General features: G+C 37.9%; 1 protein-coding gene across 5 annotated transcripts in view; it reads right to left on the bottom strand.

Moving 5' to 3' along the window:
- The window catches only part of OTUD7A (OTU deubiquitinase 7A), a 138,094-nt gene that overhangs the window by 87,786 nt on the left and 38,154 nt on the right, over nt 1-12,154 (bottom strand). For 4 of the 5 annotated variants that reach the window (XM_080395578.1, XM_080395580.1, XM_080395575.1 and 1 more), the window contains exons 2-3: nt 2,035-2,153; nt 1,351-1,469 (exon numbers count right to left, since the gene is read on the bottom strand). The gene's annotated coding sequence lies outside the window, so the exon portion shown is untranslated. The remainder of the gene's footprint in view (nt 1-1,350; nt 1,470-2,034; nt 2,154-12,154) is intronic. The other variant, XM_080395576.1, reaches the window with a different exon arrangement.

Raw genomic sequence — 12,154 nt, 5'->3', positions numbered from 1 at the left:
CTATGATCCATGATGACTGTTCAGCATTTTGCTACACAATTTTTTTATATTTAGAACGATTGGGAAATATCAAAAGTATTAAAGACAATTATTTTGAGGCAAGAGAAGATTTAATTAGATTCAGCTAGCCTACAGGTTTCTTCTGTTTGAATTTCACTTTTTTCTGATTCCTTTCTACTCAAAATCCCATGAGCCTGTACTAAGTCCCCTAAGCTTTGCTAGAAGTGCTGTCTTGATATTTTTGAGCTCTGCCTCCCCCAATCATCCATGCCTTACAGTCAACTTACCTCATGATAGATGCTCACATAATCCTGAATATAAAAAAAATAAGCATAAAATAATCCAGTAGAATGATTTGGGGTTTTGTATCACTGCAAGTGGTTAGGTTCATATCTCTCTATTATCCAGTAATGAAAAGGCCCTTCTGTAAAGCAAACTGAAAAACAGATGCCATGGTCTCAAGGCCATGGTTTCCCCAATGGTATGCACAGCCAAAGGTGCTAGAAGAATATCCTGGCCATAAGTCCCTGTAGATCAAATCTAGTAAATGCAAAAATGAAGAATTTTTGTTCCATGCTCTTGTGAGTAAGCATTATAATACAGCCTTTAATTATACCCTCACTCTTGTATTTTCACTCAAGATCCCTGCTTTTAAACATTTTGCAGAATCAACAGGGCTCACTTAGTCAGCAGATTTTTCAATATTCAGTTGAACTCAACCACGCAAGTGTGGCCCCAGGAATTTGACTTACTGTAACCTTTTGGCCCTCTTGAAGGGAAGTTCAGGATGTTTTTCCTCTCCTTCCATGATCACCTGTTCAGTACATACATGTCTCACAAAACAATAATGAGCTTAGTTAAGAATGTGCCTGTAAGGTGTGCAATTACTACACCATTTTAGAAATTGAGCCAAGGAAGACAATTTAAAAAGTATTATTAGTTTTGAGTCCCTGCGCTTTATACAATTTTTGAGGATATACAGCAACTCAAAATTAAAAATCTAGCTCCTATGCACTTCATTTTCAGTGTAACATTCAAGACAGACCTTGTGGTGTCAAATCAAGGTTATAGACCACTTTTCCTCATATTTTTCTCATGTACATGGTAGAAAGTAATTATTTTCATCTCCCTTTAGTTTGCTGCTTTAGTTATTGAAGTCCTCTCAAGCAGTTCTGTGGACCTAATATGGCAGGGGAAGAGCTACTCAGTCTGGCACTGCTGCCAAGGAAGCAATACATGTAACATACTTCCAGGGAACAAGAAACATTTGTGTGCAAATTTTTGTTTAAGCAAAGTATTTAGCATCACTGAGAACTTCTGTAGCAGAAGCATGGACCAAATCCAACTCACCATGGTAGGTTCTACTTGCAAATTCTATTTGCAAAAACCTCCCTTCTCTCCTGCATGCCCTATCTCATTTTGGTGAAGCAAATGAAGCAGGCATCCACACCAGTAAACCCACTTTCTCCCTAGAAAAAGACAGAGAAGTCAGCAAGTAAATAGCAATTTACAGCAGCTGATAATCAGCTAAACACCACTTATTTAGCAAATATATTGATCAGTTCACTGTCCTTAGCAAGGTTATTACTATGGTGATCTTCCATTTAAGTCTCACAATGGGCTGCACCATGTTATGACAGAATGAACTGTTAAGAAATATAAAATCAAAGAACTAAGCCCAAACCAGGACTTCTGCAGTGATGGATCAACTGCCGAAGCAGTTTAATGTGGCAATGACATGGATGGTTTTAGGAACTTATTTAGCATCCAGGCTTTAGGAAGCACAGATAAAGATTAACTTAATGAGTAACACGGCATCACCCATCAGCTCTGTGTTGCCACAGGCAATAGGTATGCTGTTAGCTTGCTAATAATTTTAGCTGGTTTCTTTGGTTGGCTACACTTAATTGTTGTCAACCAGAAAACAAATTACATTCTTGTTTTCTTTGCAAGACCCCTTATGCTGAGCATTTCAAAACAAATAAATGACAGATGCTAATTTGGGGGATGGAGAGGATGTTTATAGCTACTTACAGGAATGAGGTAGGTAGGCCCCTGTTTCTTTTTCTAATATGTTTACCTATTTAGGAAGGCAGGAGGCAACAGTCCAGCTGATTTGATTTCTGATTTTGAAGCTCTGCAGTATCATGTGCCTGTGAGAATGGAGAGAAGACCAGAACATGTTTTACTCCAAAACTGACACTAAAGTACTGTTCTGCATCCATTTATCATTCCCACTACACACCTTGACCCCGGAATCTTAACCTGCAGCACAATTACAAAGAAAGAATCTCTTTCTTCCAGCTTTGACCATTCCCATGATTGTTATAAGCACTTCAGTATCTCACTGTTGAGGTCACAATAGCTTTTCATCAAGAACTTCAGCCAGGACCCAATCCAATTCAGATTAAACAAAAGAAACATTCATTATGAAATAGAGAAACACAAACAAAGCTTTCTCGAGGGAATCATTGTCTGCCCACTGGCACACATTAACCAGGACATAAGGATTCTGAAAGGTAACTTGATAAACCCAAATGGTACACCTTAAGGCTGAGCTGACTTTGCTATTGCAGAGCTATGTGCATCAGATGACAGCTTCTTAGAAATGCAGCCCCCTTACTGTTTGGCTCAGAGAAACGAAGGCAATATATCTCAAAATCTAGTATAGAGGGCTGGTTGTATACCAGTTTGACTGTATGTTCCACATCAATGACAGAATAGAGTAAATTATTCCAACTGATTCAATGCATATAGTCCCTTTCTGCTCATGAAACATTCATCTACAGGTTGAGATTTACTGATTCTGTTCAAAAAAAGTCATATGATTTAAAAAAAAGCCAACAACAAAATATTAACACAAAAACAACAACAAAGCACTGCAGACTGATCTAAAAGAATCCTCAATATTAATGAAATTAACCATGAAGCATGGACCTGAGTGGTTTAAAGAGCTATATGATCATGTTTTTCTTCCTGACTGGATATGTGAGTATGCTGCAGTTTATGTAGCTTTTTATCTGGTTTACCTGTCAAGAGAGCTAAAATGATCATACTCTTCTTTTAAAGCCTGTTCAGTGATCCTCTGCCCAAATATCAATCATTCTGACACTGACTAAAGTCTTCTTCTCTGTTAGTTTAAGAGCAATTAATCAAGGTCATCAAACATCGTGTCTTGAAAAGTTTTTACAGCTCTCATTCTCATACATGCTTTTTCCCAATTCTGTGAATGTTTTGTTCCTCCTAGTTACAACATATTACACTTTCTTCACGATATACAATTTGGTTTTTTCTTAATGAATTCATATATATATTTAGATATATTTGTATGTACTTGTAAAATATATTTGTTTTATAAAAAGAAAGACTAATAAAATCTCTTTTCTATTTTCCTCTTCCACACTCTCAGCTGTATTTTTCCTAGTATATGTTATTGCACAAATTTATTTCAACATAAAACACTTCACTGGTCATTTTTAAAGACATACCTGCTTTTCAGGTTCAGTTGAATTTTCACCTGGTTAACTCATGTCAGCCACCTAGAATACTGTCTAAATTCACTTTTTTTGTGAAATTCCACTGAGATGGCAAAACATCTATGGTAACCTGACCAGAAAGAACTAAATGCACTCCATGTTCATAAAGAAGATTTGGAAGTGGTAGTGGTCACAAAAATAACAATTTAAAGTGTGAAAAATCAACATGCAATTCCACACAGTCAGGAACTTACATGCACATTTTTACAAATGTCTACTGAAGTCCACAGGCAAAACTGGACGAACATTTTTGACTAAAGATATCACACCTTTGATTCCCAGCAGTATAAGAAACAATCCAAAATGCCAAATTAAGATATGTTTTATAAGAGGTTGTCCAGATACTTTTTTCACTCTTGCCAAGGTCTTTATTTCAGATGCCTAGATGGAAACATTACCCCAAATTCACTTCAATTTCACTGTAGTGTTTATATTGTTATGTGCAGATTGTACAAGTACACATAACTACGCGAAAATTGATGAATAGATGAATAACGGTGCTCAAGATCTTTGAGAGCTCGTCTGATTCCTTTCCACCAGCAACATTTCATTCACAACACACATTATAGTCACACACACAAATCATTGAGAACAAGTGGTGCGTCAGTAATGCTTTTGGTGGAAACAAAAAGAGAGTCCAAGCCTGTTGTGCTGTTCTGATGCCCTCACATCCTGCTGAACTGCTTGACACTCACAAAACTCAATTAACACTTCTAGAAACAGCACACATGGTAGAACCACTCAGAGTATCACTGTCCAAAGTGCCCATTTATTTCTCTGAAGTGCCATTAAAAACAGTTGTTTTAATTGTAGAAGTTAAAAACTACCCAGAACAAAGTGCTCTCTAGGTAGGAAATGTGAAGTAAAAAAAAGTTATACTTAAGAGATTACAGTGAAAAGTCTCTTCTGGTTACTTTGCCTCCTGCTAAAACCACCCCTGGACACTTGCATGTATCCATTGGATAATAAAGCAGGTTAGGAGAATGACAAGAAGTGTACTAGTCTCATTGTAACTGGGTGAAATTCATGCAACAGCACAAGCAATCGGCAAGGAAACACAAAATTTGCCTTTCAAAGCAGAGGCCATAGCAAAAGCCATAGTTATCTCTTGTGATCTACACATTTAAATGAAACTGTAATTCCCGATACAAGCAATTAATCTGACCTCAGTATTCAATTCTAGATTTAGATATTTGATGAATCTGTCAAAATGATTCATACCTAAGGAAAGAAAAACAAATGATGCTAGATTCAAACTGAAACAATCACAAGAAAGTTTTTACGGAAAGAATATCAAACATTTCCAGGAAATTCCTATGAAGGTAATTAATGCTGTCAAAACTCAATCTGTGTCTCGTTTATGGCATGACTGAAGTGTGATGATCTCTCACTAACAATTAATGAATGTTTTGGTGTAGTAATACCTTCAAGGATTACACACTAATAAGTACTGTATGTTCTCACATTTGATTATGTGATGCATATTACCAATATATTGATGATATTACTGTTTAAGCTCAGACTGATAATTCTGTCTCTGAAAATAAAATACCCTGCCAGTCATGCAGAGGATTGTTACATGTGTTTTTTCATTAGTCCAAAGAAACATACACACTGAAGATTTCTAACTTCAAAACGTAAAAAGGACCTTTGTGAACAATTTCATTTGGATGAATTCCATCATGAAAGGCTGTAATGGGACAACACAGGTATACTGGAAATGCCCATGTTGGAGGTTTCTGGCAGACCTTGGGGTTTGTCCATGGTTAGGTACTAAAGTGGTTTTTGCAAAAGCTACTGCATTTGAGCAGTGACAGAAACAGTATCACCAAGATCTTGGGAAGTTTTCCGTATGTTCCCTTTAGCTCTCAGTAGCATGTGCCACTTTAAGGCAGCAGTCTTTTTTTCCAAAGTTCTAATTTAAGACATGATAAACCTCTCAGTTATGTTTGTTGCTTCTGACTTTTAGCATCTGTAGTAACAGCATGAAGTCATGGAAAACACAGTAGTTGTTTGACTGGTCAAAAGCTGAGGACACTTTTTTACAATGGAAAAATCTCTTTTTAATTAAAGGCCTTATATACAACACATACTTCTTTATCACACAAAGAAGAGACGCTTTTCCAGGCCCATGCTAGAAAGCTATGCAATCTAAACTCTCAAGTTTATGAATGATCAACACTTATCTTCTGAAATAAAATAACGAAAATCTGAATTGGACAAACAATGAATGTTATCCCCAATCTCCACATATCTGCTTTATATTCCTTCCCCATCAAAACCAGTCTGTACTGACTCAAAGATGATGCTACAACTTAGTAGCTTTAAACGGTGGATTCCTCTTCCTTCTCAGTGGTGCTGGTTTGGGCCGTTTGGTGCCACGTGCTCCTTTTCATTTGCTCAGACACTTGTCTAATTGGTCTGTGGGCCACTGACTCAGCCAACAAAAATAATCCCTGCTACATTTTTTTGGCTGGAAGAATTTTGTGCCAGATTGAATCAACTCACAGAAGGGTCTGCAAAAACACCGCTGCCAGCACAAAGCAGGCAACATGAAGCAAGCGGGGTGAAGACTTTCTTTTCTTCAGTACCAATGACCTTGCAGATTAGCTCTCCCCTTTTGCAGATGCACAGCTCCAGTGTACTGCCATTGAGCTAGTTACAGGCTGGCCCACTGCCACTGCGCAGAGGGCTGAACTAACTGCTCACAGGGCTGGCCCTTCTGACTTGGTGACAGCTGAAAAACCAGCCTTCACCTTTAAGAGTATAAAAGTAAGCTGGGCTGCAGCTTAGGTCCGAGGGCTTTAGCCACATGTTGTACACAGCTTGTGTTTCAAAGAAATTTCCAAATACACATCTCACACCTGCACTTTTCTTCTCAGTCTCACAACTAAAAATCTGTGGAAACAGCAACAGTCCAACCTGTCCTAGAAAACTGGGGCAACAAAAGTGTATTGGAACATCTTCCTTTTCTCCAACAGCCAAGGAATATTTTACCAAGTGTAAGAAAGACTAAATTATTTGACTGTCTAGCTACAACATCATTAAAACAATCTGACTCTTCCACGCTACCAGAAGTGCATCCAGCTACTCTCAGCAAGTCTGTAAACAGGACTGAGAAATACAAGATCATAAAGCTTGCTTTATCTCCCCAGTACTGTGAACACCTACACTTTATTGTACATATCCATTTTTTTTAAATGCCATCAAATAAGTAGCTCTTTTTTTCCTAGCCACTGAAAGCTCAAAATTCTCAATTGAATTAGTTATAAGGGAGATTTTGCAAGTTAAAAATGGTATGGATCTAAATTGAACTCCAGAAATAGATCTTGACTACATAACTATCTATATATACTTGCATTAAAACCTCTTAAACAGGAATAAAAGGAACTCCAATACTGGGGAAAATACCTTGGAAAAAAGGGTTACATTTTATACTTAAGGTGCCTGGCCTGATAAACTCATATCATTTCTGCTTAAATTCACGAAGGAAACATTTCTGGGGTTAGTTTTTTAAATACAAATTGTCTGATTTCACCTTTTAGCTCAATAAAAATCTCCTTCTGTAGCCTTACTTTCATTAAAGGAATAAGTTTCAGGGAATAAAAATGCTGTCACATATCCACACATACAAAATCCCTAAGACATGTAATTGAAATCTTAATTATTTTTCCCTGTGTAAACCAGATATATGACTTCCAAATTACTTTCTGAAAAATGCTTTTTTTCCCCCTTTTGCAGCCAGAAAATTGAAACAAAGGCCACATAAAATGATCAAGTAAAAATTATCTGAAAACTAAAATACAAATCTTATAAATAATATTGTGTGTCATGGTGTGTCATGGCTTTTTGTTACCATGGGAATTCACTTTTTTCTTACAAACTCAACAATTGTCCTGTACCCTGAATCACAAACATAAAATTCCAATTCTAAGAGTTTTTATCTCTCTCACATCACCATCAGTACTACCATAAAACAGAATATAATTTTCTTTGTGAACAATGCGAAGTCAGCAAGTGCATTGATGTAGGTTTCAGAATTATTATCATTTGGCTTAATAGATGAAAAGGTTACTTTTAAAATCACATCTTCATTTAGTTTCTCCTGAGTTCAGAAGAATTTAAATCCATACAAACCTACCTGCATGATTAGTTTTACTGACATCATTAGACCATTCACACAAAAGCGAACACCAAGTTACTAATGTGACAGCATGTTTCCAGGATCTTCTGGAACACACAGGAAGAAATCCTAACTTCAGTGAGGTCAGAGAAAGTTTTCCATGAACTTCACCTATAGACATCCTTTAAACACTTCGACCTCTGTTATTACACAAACAAACAAACAAACAAAAACCTCAGGGGAAGATCAATCAACACATGTCATCTTTAAACAATGCTAACAGTAACTGACTTACCTCTGGGTACTCATTTTTTGTGGTTTGAAAACTTTCATATTAATGTGTTTCAGTTTAACATATACAAAATAAATTTTATGTCTGTGCATATATATATATATATATAAAATCTGCCTACTTGTTCATTATCATTTCCCATGAGCCTCTCAGACTTTGGTACAAGACAACAGATCTTTAATTAGTGCCTGATGACTAGTTATTTTCACAAATCAGTTTCTAGTCACAACTTTTCTATCATACTCCATTACAGGCATACAAAGTTATACCTTTCACTAATCTAGAAGTGTGTCCTTCATTCATTCCTAGGTGGTAGAAGATGAGTAACTTTTATTTGAAATGTATCTTCTTAATTTCTGATCATTTCTAATTAACTTACCTGCCATAAATTCCTGAAAAAAAAAAAAGCTATTTCTAAGTTTTATACGCAAGCAATAAGCCCACAACATGAACAAAGCTACATTACAAACTTTCTCTGCAAGCTATCAGCAAAGTCCTCTACCAGCGTACAGACACTTCAGTGGTGGACTGCACTGGGAAAGCCTACTGCCAGAGAGCTGTACAAACCTTAGCAAATAAATGGAGTGCACTGCAATTGCAAACCGAGCTACCCTCTTCTAAAATAATATAAAATGCAAGTAATTCAAGTTAATCTTTCACACTGTACACCACCCACCCAGACTGCTGACTGTGCAGGAAAAACACAGCCATAGTTTTACCTTTCAAGACTTTTTTTACACTTCATGAATTTAATAGGGACAGCTTCACCCTTACAAATAATAAAAGCAATTTCACTTCTAAAACACACCTCTAGATACAAAATCTGACAAGCTCCACAGCCCACTAAGGAAGAGTAGTACCGTACCATATTTCAAAGTATCTGATCAGGCATGATAGGACCTTTCTGGTCACTACTGGATGAGAAAATACATGGCAAACCTAAAGCATGCAGAACATACTGATGCCTAAAGACTCACAGCATACAGCACAGTCTCCTATTGATTTTAGCTTCATCTCAGGACACCTATTTTCCTTCTAAACCTACTTCACCAAATAAAGCCATTTTCTAGTTGCCCCTCTCCCGACACTGAAAAAAACCCTAGACTGACTCGGAGGTTAGCGAGAGCTTCCTGTGAAGACTAGGAACCTACTACTTCTTTATACAATCACGGAAGGATTGTTTCTCCTCCATCAGCTTCTTAAGAACTGCGGACTGAGAGAGAAGAAAGGCGGCCTATGGCCTGCCTCATAGACGCTGTGTGGCTGAGCCATGGTAATTCCAGCGGGCGCATTCAGAGAGCTCTTGGTTTGCCGCCCATCTGTGCTTCTCACCAGCAGCTTCTCAAGGGTGAGGGGTGGGCGCGGAAAGAGAATGGAGCGTGTCAAAGACACTGAAACATGCCAAAGTCTGTGCTTTGCTAAGCGATTACTTCTGCATCGTGAAATGCCAGCAGAGCAAACCTGACCTCTGTACAAGAGGAGACGACTAAGAAAAAAGAAAAATGACTAGGGGAAATTCTCCATATGATTTAATGAGGTGGGGGAGGGAGAATATATTTTGAACCACAGGCAATAACTCTTCTATCACCCAAAATATATATCTGTAGCCCAGATGTCAATGAGGGGTTTCCAAAAAATAATTACCTAAGTCTCTTGTTAGAGGAAGACAAAAAGGTATTAAACCATCTTTCTTGTTTTTCAGAGATGCTTTAGTGGAAAACATGATGATTATATGATGAGCTGTCGTTCAGTTACACCCACTCAGTTCTATTACTGCTCACTACAGCTGCTTTAACATTCAGTTAGCTCAGTTACCTTTTATATTCATTACATGCAGAAATTCTCACATGTCCCTTATCAACATAGGGCAATCCTTGTCCTTGGAGTCCAAACTGATTTGATCTCTCTTTGCTTTATTGGAATTTAGGACTGAATTTTGAAAGAGAGTAGGAACTCGGTTTCACTATCATTTGAATTCCTGCACCACACGCATTTTTCTCTGCCCTTCCTTTTGCTCTCTAGAAGGCTGAGGTTATAGGGCGCACTGCACATTTGCATATCAAAAGCAACAGCACTTTACACAAAAATGAAAAGCAGTCACTTCTGGTTTCAGTGACACAAAGAAAATTTCGTTCCTCTGCATCTGTAACTCCAAATTCAGGTAACTCAGTCCATCAAGACTGATTCAGATAAATACCCTTAACATGAAGAAACTCCCCCACTGCCACTGTTACCTGATACTTATCTGCCAAAGACAGAGTTCATTTTCTTTCCAGACGCTTTCCTTTTGGAGCAGTTACAGACTTCACTGTCTTACAAGTAAGAACATAATTAAGACATGCCAAAGAGTTCAAAGGTCATAAAGAAACATTTCTTCTTTATCTCAAGTTATACCAAACTTGTCTAAATGGCACTACCCCACTTACTGTGTATTTCAATGCCCTTTTTGGGCTGGCCACCATGACCTCAGATGTGTCAGAATTTATTACTAAAATAAGCTGGATGACTCTGCTCTACCTTAAACAAACAAAAGAACATCTATACAGAATGCTATCCCAGGTTACTGTAAGTTCATGCTAAGGTAGCAACCTTGCCCTAAGTTTCTACATGGAGGTGCCTTTTCTGAAGCAAAATGTGCAACACTGGTGCTAAAGAACATACACACAAGCTATTAGCGCAGAATAGCTAGCACACCATGAACTATGCTAACTTGGAACCTCCATCAAGCTCCATGAGACACAGCCTTGATACTGGATTATTGCACCCTGTTTTCCTCAACAGGAGGAAGAAGTGATTCAAGCACAAGCTATATACCTGCTGAAGTTCAATATGCCCCTAACTGCATCACACCTAACCTTTACACCCTCAATGCATCAGATCAGCCTCCGTTAGGCTAAACCCAGCCATACCCTCCAGAAAGCAGACAGGTGAATAAATACATAAATACAAAAGACATTCATAGTTCTGTTTCTGGGAAAGACTCTTCCTGAACCTTACAGTATGAGTCTGTAGGCTAGGTCTTGGCATACTAGCAGACAGGTGAGACTAAAAATACAAGCTATCGCATCCTTGTGAGGCACAATAACTGACCATGTATACGTTGTTCCCGTACCCTTTTTACTGATGGTCACATACATCAGGTAGATGAGTGCATAAAGGCTTCAAAAGGGGTAACAGAAGGATGCAACCATGTCCCCTCTCCCCCATAACACGACTGTGATTTGTGACATCATTTTTAATGACTTTCCTGCCTAGAAATGTACCTGGTCACCCACACACCCTAGACAGAGTGATCAGGTGGGAACAGCAGAATGAATGACTCAGGAGAAATACCAGCTGTTTACCACAGTGTCTCACTACTCCCAATACCAACAGTAGTAGGTGGTGTTTGAGCTGTCCTTGACCCAGCCAAATCCCTCTTTAACTACTTCCCACCATTAGAAACACTGATGTGTTTCCAAGTCCTACCATGAATGCATTACTGATTTCATGAGGAAGATCTGTCTGCTTTAGACTGCTTGAAAGAAAAATAGCTAGCAGACAACACTTATGCTCGAGAACCATGCTATACTATGAGTACATTGATTACACATTCATTTAACTTGTACCAGCCAATCAAGCTAGTTTATCATTCATGAGTCACCTAAACCCCTTCTTAAATCAGCAGAGATATCTCATCTATTTCCTTACGTGTCTTCAGTTAGATCATTTAAAGAAATTGCACTGGATCAGAAACAAGAACCAGTATTTAAAACCAGTTTGTCTCAGCAACTTTGCCTCCATTTTTCATCTATTTCTTATTAAAGAACACAGTGCAATGGTATGCTCATTTAACATAAAAATAAATGTTTATGAGTACATTGCTATTTGCATTGGAATCTTTCACTGTAAAATAATTTTTATCAAATTCTCAAACACATTTCTACCCTAATACTCTGTACCTCAGATGATGAAGCCAACAGTCATGCCACTACCATGTTTTTACAGAGAAGTAACAGGATAGTGGATCCATAGAAGACTGAGATCTCAAACGCAGAGTAATAGTATTGCCACCATCCTCTGTAACCCTTACAGGATTACAATTCACCTGGAACACTATATTCCTTTATTGCACTGCAGGTGATAAAAGGGAGAACCTCCTAAAACTGTTAGGTGGACCTTCGCTTCTGAAGTCCTACATCTTATGGTGAATAAATTGTTCTC

Source organism: Falco punctatus, assembly GCF_963210335.1.
Source record: "Falco punctatus genome assembly, chromosome: 7".
Taxonomy (NCBI): Eukaryota; Metazoa; Chordata; class Aves; order Falconiformes; family Falconidae; genus Falco; species Falco punctatus.
This window is presented reverse-complemented; position numbering and strand designations above follow the sequence as displayed.